General features: G+C 31.0%; 1 protein-coding gene across 3 annotated transcripts in view; it reads right to left on the bottom strand.

The window, feature by feature from the left end:
- USP25 (ubiquitin specific peptidase 25) overlaps positions 1-13,248 on the bottom strand; it is a 187,841-nt gene that overhangs the window by 102,482 nt on the left and 72,111 nt on the right. The gene's annotated exons all lie outside the window — the stretch shown is intronic.

Raw genomic sequence — 13,248 nt, 5'->3', positions numbered from 1 at the left:
ACACCCAAAGAAAGAACACTGGGAAACGAATGTGAACTATTTGCATTTTTGTTTTTCTTCCCGGGTTATTTTTACCTTCTGAATCCAATTCTCCCTGTGCAACAAGAGAACTGTTTGGTTCTGCAAACATATATTGTATCTAGGATATACTGCAACATATCTAACATATATAGGACTGCTTGCCATCTAGGGGAGGGGGTGGAGGGAGGGAGGGGAAAAATCGGAACAGAAGCGAGCACAAGGGATAATGTGGTAAAAAAAAATTACCCTGGCATGGATTCTGTCAATATAAAGTTATTTTAAAATAAAATAAAATAACCAAAAAAAAATTAAAAAAATTTTTAAAAAGGAGATAATGTAAATATTTTTGTACATGGAGGCCCTTTTTCCTTTTTAATGATCTCTGGGACATAGACCAAGTAGTGGTATTATTGGCTCAAAGGATATACAGTTTGATTGCCCTTTGTACATAGTTCCAAATTGCTCTCCAGAATGCTTGGATCATTTTACAAATCCACCAACAATGCATTAGTGTCCCAATTTCCCCATATCCTCTCATTTGCATTATTTGCTTTTTCTGTAATATTAGCCAATCTGACAGTTGCAAAGTGGTAACTCAAAATTGTTTTTAGTGTGCATTTCTCCAAGTAATAGTGATTTAGAGCATTTTTTTCATATGACTTGCTATATAGCTTTGAATTCTTCATCTGAAAATTGCATACACAAATCCTTTGACCATTTATTGATAGAGGAAAGTAGTATTCTTATAAATTTGACTCAGTTCTCTGAATTTGAGAAATTAGGTCAGTAAAAATTATTTCCCAATTTTTGATTTCCTCCTAATCTTGTTTTTTTGTGTGTGCAAAAACCTTTAAATTTAATATGGTTAAAATTATCCATTTGATTCTCAGAATGCTCTCTAACGGTTGTTAGGTCATAAACTCTTCCCTTATCCATATATCTGATGGAAAAACTATTCCTTGCTCTCCTAATTTGCTTGTAAAATCTTTATGTATAAATCAAGTACCCATTTTGAACTTACCTTACACTAGAGTATAAGATGTTGGTCTAGTTTCTGTCCATATTGGTTTTCAGGTTTTCCAGCTGTTTATTCCAAATAATGATTTCTTTCCCAAAAGCTAGGGTCTTTGGATTTATCAAACACCAGATTACTATCACCATTTACTACTGTTTCTTCTATATGTGATCTATTCCACTGATCCACCACTTTATTTCTTAGTTGGTACTTGATAGTTTTGATGACTGCTGCTTTATAATATAGTTTGAAATCTGATGTGACTTGGCCACCTTCCTTTACATTTTTTGCATTAATTTGCTTGATATTTTTGATGTTTTATTTTTCCAGAAATTTTTTTGTGATTTTATTCAACTATATAAAATTATACTTATAAATTGACTGATATGGTACTGAACAAGTAAATTAATTTATGCAGCACTGATATTTTTATCATATTGGCTTGACACCCCCCCATTAGCAATTAGTATTTTTCTAGTTGTTTAGATTTGACTTTATTTGTATGAAAAATATTTTGTAATTGTAAGAACTGATTATGTTCTAAAATATTTAAACTACCAGCAAAGTACTGGAAATTGTGAGGATGTTCATCAATTAGGTGTAATAAAAAATAACAAACTCATTGATTTAAAAAAGTATGGCTATATTTGCATGAAATAATTAAGAGAAAAAAGAGCAGAACCAAGAGAATTTTGCAAAGAGTAACAATATTGTTTTAAAAATTATGAACATCCAAGTAATTTTGAATATACAACTACCCAAAGTAAATACAAAAATCCTATTGGAAAAAAATGTCTGCCTCCAGAGGAAAAAGAATGATTAACAGAAATACAAACAATATGATTTTACACACACACACACACACACACACACACACACACACACACCCCTTTGTGTCAAATGGTGACCATTTTTATAGCAGAGGTCAAGAAGGAAGAGGCAGTGTGCTGAGCTGGAGAGAGAAAAAGAGACAAAAGTCAGTCTCTGACTTTAAGGAAAGAAATTTAATGTAGGAAAAAGTAAACAATCATGAATAAATATGTACAAAGGAAATAAAAGAGGGAAGGCACTAGAATTAAGAAGGTTGGTAAAGACTTCCTGTAGATGAAGGGATTTTAATAGAGACTTGAAGGAAGCCAAAGAAGCCAACAGGCAGAAATGAGGAGGGAGAGTATTCCAGGAATGATGGAAAATCAGAGAAAATGCTTTGGAGTTGAGAAATGAGTATCTTTTTCATGGAATAGCTAGGAAACCAGTGTCACTGTATCCAAAAGTATGTAGCAGGAAGTAAGGTTTAAGAAGATTTGAGCGGTAGGGGAATTAAGCTTTAAAAACTAAAAAGAATTTTTTTTACTTGATTTGAGAAGAGATAGGAAGACAATGGAATTTCCTGAATGGCTAAGGAATGGAGGGTGTGCATGTGTGCCGAGACTGAATCCAAACTCAAAGAAAATCACTGTGATGGCAGAATAAAAGAAGGACTGATGGGGGGAGAGTTGAGACAGGAAGTCCCACCAACAGACTACTGCAACTGTCTGGGTATGAAATAATGAATACCTGAACTAGAGTGGTGGCAGTATCAGAAGAGAAAAGGGAGGAATGAAAGATGTAGAGGTGAAATCAATAGACCTTGTTTATTGAATAACTGAATGAATACAAAGTAAGAGATGGTGGTGAGCTGAGCTCAAGTTGTGAGCCTGAGAGACTGGGAAAATGGTATTACCTTTGACAATAATAGTAATGAGGGAGGGGTGTATATTAAGGAGAAAAATAATGCATTTAGTTTTAAACATGCTGAGCTTAACTGAATATCCAGTTCAAGATATCTAAAAAGACATTTGAAGATGTGAAACTGGATCCAATACAAATTGGATCAGGACAGGAAGAACTGAACTTGGCAATTAAGAGATTAATGGTGGCTTTGGAGAGAGCAGTTTTGCTGAAATGGTAGGATTGGTAATTGGATTGTAGAGGATCAAGAAGAGAGAAAATGGATCTATTTGAATCTATTGAATCTACCTATTCAAATAGTTGAGTTTAACAAAATATTAAGAGAGGAGATGTTAGGAGGATAATTAACAGGGCTGGAAAGATCAAGAAACAGTGTTTTCAAGTATGGGGGAGACATCCATATGTTTGCAGGCAATGGGGAATGAGCCAAGTATCCAAGGAAAGAGGATAAAAGAAAGTCCGAATAATAGCAAGGAATCTGTAAGAGGACATGGGATAGAATGGGATCTCTTGTGAAGTGGGCTTTAGTAAAGAATAAGGTGTTACATCCAAGCAAGCTCCCTGGAGGCCTCAGGATCAGCCAGAGTCAGGATAAGTAAGAGTCCTTTGTCTTTAGGGGAAGAAGTGAAAGAAGTAGGCAAACTGACAGGGATTTTGCCAAAGATCTCTTCTCAATTCTGGAGTCCAGAATCTCCATCTTTCTCCTCCTCCTCCCACCACCAAGTCACTCTGCCTTGTCTCACCCCATTCTCTCATCCTTGCCTACAATTATCTTAACATCAAACATTGAGCCAGCATCAACTGTGAGAAGAACCATTTATTCAAACATATGCTAATAGAGTCATTGCTTTATATTGAATAGGTAATTAGCCTTAGGTGCTCAGTTGTCTGATTCAAGTACACCTTTTCATAGTTTCAGCCCTTTACAGTAAGGCCACTTGCTTAATGTGAGACAGAGATAGAGGAGGAGATAATAGAAAAAGACATCAGTAATATGAGATAAAGAGGGGGAAAGGAGTTCACAAGCAGATGGCCTCATTTTCCTCCAAGTAAAATATGAGACAAAGTTCTCAACAGAGAGAAAGGACAGGGATTTTGAGAAAAAGTTGAGAAAGGATAAAAAGATGTGCATAAACACTGGAAAGAATGGCAAAATAGGTTTTTAAGACAAGTGTAGAAGGATTGCCCAGCATCATCAATAAGGGCCCAGCTGAGGTTGTATAACATAAAAAGTTAGTGTATACAACCAAAGTTTGCATATTTTATCTACTGACATTTATATATACTTGAAAAATAAGCTCTATATAATAGTCTCAATTTTATGTAAAATCCTTTTCTTCTCCAATTATACAGACATGATTATATTACTTACTATGAATTTTTATATTTTAAATGAAAATTTTAGAAAATGAAAATGCTACCATTTTAAATTTAATATACTTTTTGAAATGCACGTAAGAATTCCTGCATTCAAATACAATCCTCTCTTTTATTTGTGTACTGAAATGCTTGTGTTTGTTATTAAAAAATAAAACTTAAATGAGACCTAGCAACTTAGATGTATAAATGCAGAAGGATAATAGGCAAAGATTAAGGATTGAGAAGGAGTCCAAAATGAACAGCAGAATTAGAAACCAAGTTGAGACTGATGAGCAATGACTTGTTAAATGATCAACATAAGATCATGGCTACTGAAAAAGTTAGTCCAAAACTTTATTGCTATCTCAATCACTGTCTAAAAGAGAACAGTACAAGCACATGAATTTTCAAAAAGTCAGGAATCATAAAAGATTTAGGAGTAAGCAGTGGAAAAAAGTAGAAAGAGAGGAGATTGCAGGAGAAAGACAGGAGACTGTGATAAAAAGGACACTTCAGATTTTTTACTTTTGGAGGAGGAACAGTAGGGATGACACCTCCAATGGGTGACATTAATGTAAAGTGTAGATGGAGGTCACAGGAGTTAAAGAAGTTGATGAATTTCGACATAAGAGTGAGTGAAGAATCATCAACATTTAGAATGAATAATTAACAAAGGTGATGAGAACACAAAAGACCATGATTAAGCCAGGTACTGAATTCACTGAGGAAAGGGGGAAAATGACCTGAAAGTCAGATGTTTGGACAAGGAAGCAAAAATGGATGGAGTGAATTTCATACTCCTTCTCCAATCATTGTGTATCAAGGAGTGCAAACAAAGGAACTATCAGGCTTAGATTGTAGCAAAGGATTAGGTTTCTTTGGGAGAAAATCAGGTTTCTACAGAGTTTGAAAAGCCAGAAAGAATATGAGAAAAAGATCATCGGACGATGGAGTTGTAGGTTCTTTAATTTTACTTTCTCAGTGTACAGCTGAATAGTTTAATGTCCACAGAAATTAAGTAACAGTCATACAGTGCTTAGGGAAGAGCTCTGAGGTAGAGCTGGAGATCCAATCTAAGGTCTCTACCCCAAATACATCACTCTTTTCAAAGTACCAAACTGTGCATAAAAGAGACTTTGTTAATAAAAAGGCAAAGGTTTTAAAGAACAAAGTGGAAAAAAGTTAGCAGAGAAAAGGAGTGGAGAGTAGTAAAATGGAACGAGAGGGAGAAAAAGTGAATGGAGTGGTAGTAGGGAAAAGAAGGTTTTGCTTAAGAAGTTGCACAGATTGGAGAAATACAAATTTGTTACTATATTCTGATTACTAGTTTGTTTCTTTTTGTGTTTTCTTTTTAAAATTTTTATTATTTTTAATTTAGGTAAATAATTTCCATAAAAGCAAAATTAAAAAAAGATGATTAAACATAAAAATGCAAATCTATCATGTACTTGCAACTCCTTTTAAATTTATAAGTTATCATGTAATTTTTTCTTCCCTCATATATCCTTTAATTAGAATATTTACAATATTTTTTAAAACGACCAATTTGTCCAAATAATATTGCTTTTTCTCCAATTATTTTAGCCAATCTGATAGGTTTATGATATCTTAAGCTGTTTTAATTTGCATTTCTCTAGTCAACAATGATTCAGAACATTTTTCATAAGACTATAAATTGTTTTGATTCCTCCACTGGAAAACAGCCTGTTCATAGCCTTTGATCATATATCAACTGAAGAATGACTGATGTCCTTATAACTTTGACAAAGTTCTGGATATATATTTAGGTGTAAGACCTTCTATCTGATAAAAGGTATAAATCCCCTCTCCCCCATTTTTTTTTGTTTGTTTTCCTTCTGGTCTTAGTTACATTTCTTTTAATTTTTATTTATTTTCAATTTAGGGAATAAAACATGATTTCCTTAAAATTATAATTAAAAAATGATTATACATGCAATTGAAAATCTATTATGTACAACTTGCTATATTATTTATAATAAATTTATAACAAAGTTGTCATGTAAATTTCTTTTTTCCTTTTTTTTCCTTCATATATCCTGTTTTTAGAGTATTTATAAGAAAAAAAATTTTTTTAACTTAATGTAATTAAATTATCCATTTTATATCTCACTCAGCTGTATTTATCTTGTTTATTCTAGAATTGTTTGCCTATTCAAAAGTCCAATAAGCCACATCTCTTTTTATATCAAGGTCATGTATCCCTTTTGACTTTATCTTGGGTAAATGGTATAAGATATTGGTCTGTGCCCAATTTCTGTCAGACTACTTTTCAGTTTTCCTAACAATTTTAACTAAATAATTATTAAGTTTTTATATTTATTAAATACAAGGTTATTACACTAATGTGCTGCTGCAAATCCTATACTTATTCTCTTCATTGAGCTATGGTTCAATTTCTTTCTATTTCTTAGCTAGTATCAAATAATTTTGATAACTATGCCTTATAACATAGTTTAAGATTTGGTACTAGTAAATGTCCTTTCTTTACATTTTTTCATTATTTCCTTTGATGTTCTTGACCTGTTCTTCCAAATAAATTCTGTTATAATTTTTTTCTAATTCAGAAAAACAATTTTTTGGTAATTTAATTGGGATGGCATTGAAAATATAAATTAGTTTTAGGTAAAGTCATTTTTATTAAATTGATCCTGCGTACTTATGAACAATTATTTCTCTAATTAAATCTGATTTTATTTGTATAAAAATTTTTAGCATTTGGTTTATATAGTTTATGGGTTTGTTTTTGCAGGTATATTCACAGGTATTTTACAGCGTCGAGTTAGTTTAAATGGGGCAACTACTCTCACTATCTTCTTGGAGAGTTTTGTGGAATGCTAATGATTTATGTAGACTTTATATCTTGCTAGTTTGCTAAAATTATTGTTTCAACTAACTTTTTAGTTGAATCTTTGGGATTTTCCAAGGATATCATTATGTCATTTTCAAAAAGAGAAAGTTTTATCACTTCATTCACTATTCGGATTCCTTCTACATCTTATTGTTACTGTTAGGATTTCTATTACAATTCTGAATATTAGTGGTGACAGTAAGCATCCTTGTTTTACTACATTATTTTAACAGGATGGCTTCTAGCTTTTTCTCATTACAAAGGTTTGTTAATAGTTTTAGATAAATGTTTTTTATCAGTTTAAGAAAAAATCCACATATATCCAATATTTTCAAATTTTTTAAAAATAGGAATGAGTGTTGTCTTTATCAAAAGCTTTTTCTGCATCTCTTGATATTGATTTTTTTTAGTTTATTATTGATATAATTAATTATTCTTATAAGCAATAATTGATATAATAAATTAATAGTTTTTCTTCATTCTTTGCATTCCTGATATAAATCTCATTTGATCAAAACATATAATCTTTTTAATATATTGTGGTAATCTTTTAGCTAGTAATTTAATTAGGATTTTTGCATTCATATTCATTAACAAAATTGGTCTATAATTTTTTTTTCTTTCTCCTTTTTAACTCTACATTATAAAATAAATTTATTAAACTTAAATACATACAAAATGAGAAAATAAGAAAAATCACTGCCAAGTACACAGCATACCATAAGACAGGATTCAATATAAAACAATATATTTCCATTTCAAAAAAATCTATATAATTAATACTGCGCATGTTGTTTTCAAAGGTGCTTAGATTTTCTTTGTTTCCTTGTTAGTTTTCCTTTTTCTATACTGTACACCTTTTACTTCATTTCTCCTTCCCATAAAAGAGTACAATTAAGGGTGAATATATATAGATATATATGAAAAACTAGAAACATACACATATACATAAGATTGTACCTATGTTTATTTCTACCTGTCATCTATTTCTTTGAAAGTGGATAGCATCTTGCTGTTTTTACTTTTGTTGGCTTAAGTATCATTATCATATATGTTCCATAAATGAAGTTTGATAGCATCACTTCTTTGCCTATTTATGCCAAATAATGTATTTACTATTGGAATTACTTGGTCTCTAAATGTCTGATAGAATTCAGTTGTAAATTTATGTAATCTTGATACTTTTTTCTTAAGTTCATTTATGAACTGTTCAATTTCTTTTTTCTAAAATAGATCTATTTAGATATTCTAATTCCTCTTTAGCCTAATCTAAGCAATTTATATTTTCATAAACATTCTTCCATTTCACCTAATTGTTAAATTTTGGGCATATTATTGACAAAATAACTCTTAATAATAACTTTAATTTCATTTTTGTTAGTGTTACATTCACCCTTTGAATCTTTAATACTAGAGATTTGGTTTTCTTCTTTCTTTAAAAAAAATCAAATTAAGCAATCATTTATTTATAGTTCCCCCATAAAACTAGTTCTTAGTTTTATTTACTAATTTGACGGGGTTTTTTTACACTAAATTTTATTAGTCTCACTTTTAATTTTTAGCATTTCGAATTTGGGGGTGAGGCAATTGGGGTCAAGTGACTTGCCTAGGGTCACACAGCTGGAATTAGATGTCTGGAGCTGGATTTGTATTTAGGTTCTCCTGACTCCGGGGCTAATGCTCTATCTACTGCACAACTTAGCTTCACTCCTATTTTTTAATTGTACATCCAATTCATTGTTCCACTTTTTCCATTTTATTGCTGTTAGCTTTTAGAAATATAAATTTCCCTCAGATCACTGCTTCTGCAACATTTCCCACACAAGTTATTATATGTTGTCTCAATGTTATCATTCTCTTTAATGAAATTAATGATTGCTTCTCAGATTTGCTCTTTAATCCATTCATTCTTTAAGATTAGGTTATTTAGTTTTTAATCTATGTTTCAGTCCTTTATTAAATATAATTTTAATGCATTATGATCCAAAAGGGATACTTTTAATATTTTTTTCTATTTTTAACCATACAATTTTTATATCCTAAGATATCTTCAATCTTTATAAAAATACCAGAAATCACTAAGAAAAAGAAATATTTCTATTCAGTTTTCTCATAGGTATCATAAATACCCCTATGATATCTAGCTATGTTTCTCATTACAAAGAGATTTTAGTCTTTTTTAAAAGTCTTACTTTATAAATCAAGACTGGCCCTATATATAAACTCTCTCCTCTTTGATTTCTTTTCTTGGTTGGGAGTATTAACTGATCACTCATCCATTGGCAACTTGCATTATTTATTCAATGCTGTATTAAAGTGTATTGGAAAATGATAGTTTAACTATTAGCTCAAAGCCTTCTAATAAAATTTAAATGAAAGTTACACAAAGTTCAAGACCCTATTTTGGAATACAAAGGGTATAAGACTTTCAATTTCCATTCTCTATAGAATAAGAACAGGTCATTCCTTTATTGACATGCATAAAATACATCACATTTCTTGTTCTGCTGATACCATAAATTTAATACCAATTCTTCAACCACATCAGTTATGAACATAAAGCATATCACGAAACTCCAAATCTTTAACAATAAAAAGTTTAAACGAGAGGGACACTGCTATAATAATGTTGTTTTCTTTGATATGTCAATTGCCCATCCATCTTCTCTCCCTCTCAGAAGTTATCTCCATCATGTTAGAGCAATGAGGAATGGTTTTAAATCTTATAACCAAATTAGAGTGTAGACATTGAACATATAATACACAGGCTCCCTTTTTCAAAAAAATTCTGGATCTTGGGCAATTATTTACTTGTAACTGTGAAGTTCCTAAAAGCAGTTACTGTCTACAACTGAAAGAACCTGTCTTCTCAGATAAGTATGTGTATAAATGGAAGAAGCTAAACAAAAAATAAAATTTAAAAATCTGAGGCCTGATAGGAGAAGAGCCAGATATGAAAACCAAAATAAGAAACAGAAACTTAACATTTACTCTAGTTATAATGCAGGTAATTCTGACTTTAAGGTAGCCTCACATGGCATATTTCTGAGTCCATTCTCAAAATACTGTTTTACTTGTCTCTGTCTACTCTCCTAATTCTGTGGTGGTGTTTTTTTTTTTTTGTTGTTTGTTTGTTTTTGCTGAGGCAATTAATTGGGGTGAAGTGACTAGCCCAGGATCACATAGCTAGGAAGTGTTAAATGTCTGAGATCAGATTTGAACTCAGGTCCTCCTGACTTCAGGGCTGGTGCTCTATCCACTGTTCTACCTAGCTGCCCCAGGATTTTTTTTTTCTTTCTTTTAAACAAATGAATAATATTCCAAGGAAATAAAACTCGTAGATTTTAAAGAGTGTACAATGATATATTGATATTGAAATAGATGCTGGCATGGAGAAATTAAGCATTTCAAGATAATTCTAAGTCTACTATGAAAGCAAGAATCTGTGGCATTAAAATACAAAAGAAAGTCAGGTTAAAATGAAAAAAATAATGCCAAGAACAAAGAAATTTTGCTATGAAATTGCTTAATTAATCAATCCTCAGAAAACAAGCAAAGTCATTCAGAGACATGTGTTTAGGAGGAAAGTTATTACTGATTCTTCCACAGTATGGCACAGGTTTCTTCAAGTAGGAAAAACAGCTAAAAGGACAGCTTTAAAAAAAAAAAAGTTACCATATTCTATAAGAAAAAAAGATTTGTCTAGGGCAAAGCAAAGACTAGAATTTTGATGATCAAAAAAATTTTTTTTGTTCAAAACTATACCAAACTGATATCAGACAAGTCTTGGGCAAGCTTGTAAGGTTAACACCTCTTCATGAGACTTTAAAAAATCAATTTCCCTTCACTATCACAATGTCTGGAAGACTTTAAAAAATTCCAATGAATCTGGAAGGATTGTTCCCATTGAGGGAATAGGAAATTGTAATAAATATATTGATATAACAATAAGAAAGACTGTTCTGGATTTATAGAAATTCAAAAAGATGAAATGCTGTAAAAATGGCCTTGTACCATGCAACACATCATAAAATGTTTAAAAATATGTTCAAAGGATAAATGGCCTAGAAATTAGACTTAGCAAAAAAATATATACGTATATTTTTTTTTTGGTTATACTATGATCCTACGGTTACATTTTGGACAATTCCTGACTAGCAATGGAATCATTAGCTTTCCATCTTTAGGTGATTTTTCTTAGACATATATTCTATACTGAGAGGGAAATTTGACCATCTATCATTATTGCCAATTCAGTTGCAAGGAAATTGTCAATACTAGATAAATGAGTATAAAAACTTGATACTAAGGAAAAGGGCAAACAATATCATAGAATAATCCCCTTTCCTTGTGCCTCTTTTCCTTCTCATATAATATGAGAGGGTTGGGAATAGATAATCTCTGAATTTTAGCTCCAAATTTATAATCCATTTGATTTAAGATTAGGATCCAAGTTTCCTCTAATTCTCTACCTGATATTCTTTTTATTATTCCTGCTTTTGGATATGTAGAACAAAACTTAAAAGATAATAAAATCTAATTAATTACTAAAAAATTTTTTTTATTTCTAAGACACTTTTTTTTAAACAAATCTGATTGTTTCAAGAATTGTATTTTATAAGCATTAAATTAACTCCCCCCCCTCTCCCCCCCCCAAGGCAATTGAGGTTAAATGATTTGCCCAAGGTAACATATAGCTAAGAAGCATTAAGTGTCTGAGGCCAGATTTGAACTCAAATCTTCCTGGCTTCAGGGCTGGTGCTCTATCCATTGTGCCACCTAGCTGCTCCTAAATTAACTTTTTAAAAGAAACTTAACACAATAAATGATAATTCAAAAAGTTAATTATCTAATGCATATTAGTACAAATGGCCACTAAGTGAAAGAGGATTAATTTCTGGATTTTAAGCAGTAATTGGAATCTTCAAGCTGAATGCTTTCATTTCTAAGCTCTCTGATTTCTACAAATGGTTTTATTAATTGAGGTTACTGCATATACATTGTTAATTAGTAAGTAAAATAAGGAAATCTGCTTTTTCATAAGATGAGAGAGTAGTTCCAACTTTAATAAAAGAAACAAAAATTTGAAGTTTTATTCAGTTTATTATTATGAAGTTTATTCAGCTATTTTTCTATATGTAATAGACTGTTCTTAGATTTAAAGTTTTTAACCTATCATTTGATTTAAACCTTGGTGCAAAGAAAGAAACTCAAAAAAAAGGCTAAATTAGGGGAAATCTACATAAATCTATGAATTTAATGACAAATAGTATAAAAGATAGCAGTGAAAGGAGGTCATAGTGCATATTAAAAGTTTTTAAAGATTCAAATTATCCAGCACATATCAGTAAAAAAGGCTACTGAGTAAAAGAAAAAAAAAATTAGCAATTGGAACCTTCAGAGTGAACCCTTAAAACTGTTAAGTGATCTAATTTCTGCAAATGAGTTAATTAGTTGAGGTCACAACAAATACATCAAAGCATTGAAGGTTTACTGAAGATGTTAAATGAATTTATTTTACTTTGTTTCAGTTAATGTGCACATCACTATGTCTTTCTCCTACCAAACTGTCAACTCCTCAAAAGAAGAGGTCATTTTATTTATCTATCTTGATCAAAAAATTACAGACCATAAAATGTTTTGTATTCAATAAATTTCTATTGAACTGAAATTTCAAATCCTAGCTCTCATAAAATATTTTAGAAATTAATTTCCATAAACGACATCAGCTTCTACAACTTTTTTTTTTAATAATTAGAAAGTGTTGCTTATGATTCAATAATCATTTTGCTTCATCTTTATGATATCCAAGTTGTTCATATTCGGTTATGCTGTTTCCATTTGTACAGTTTTATTTCTCAACAGCAGATTACATATTTGAAGGTTATCCATTTGCTGTTCATATTGGTACTTCAACTTCCTTTCACTTGTGTGATAATTCTTAATTATTGTACAATTTCTTGAAGATATTTATCTACATTTACTAGCTTCATTTGAATTTGTCTCCATCAAAAGTTTTAAACTTTTAAAAATATATTATGGACCCCCTTGTCATTTGGTTGTGAAGTCTATGGATCCCCATTCTCTAAATAACTTTTAATGCTTAAAATTGTATGAAGGCACAAACGAAACAAACGAAAAATATGTTTTTAAAAAAACTTCATGGATCCAAATTAAGAATTCCTTGGTGTGGATGATTTAAGCTACAAATAAGGCTTTGAAACATTATTAGCACATGGCTTCAAAATTCCTG

The sequence above is a fragment of the Antechinus flavipes genome, chromosome 3 (assembly GCF_016432865.1).
Source record: "Antechinus flavipes isolate AdamAnt ecotype Samford, QLD, Australia chromosome 3, AdamAnt_v2, whole genome shotgun sequence".
In the NCBI taxonomy this organism is placed as follows: Eukaryota; Metazoa; Chordata; class Mammalia; order Dasyuromorphia; family Dasyuridae; genus Antechinus; species Antechinus flavipes.
Note: the sequence above shows the minus strand (reverse complement) of the source record. Positions and strands in the feature narration are given on the sequence as shown.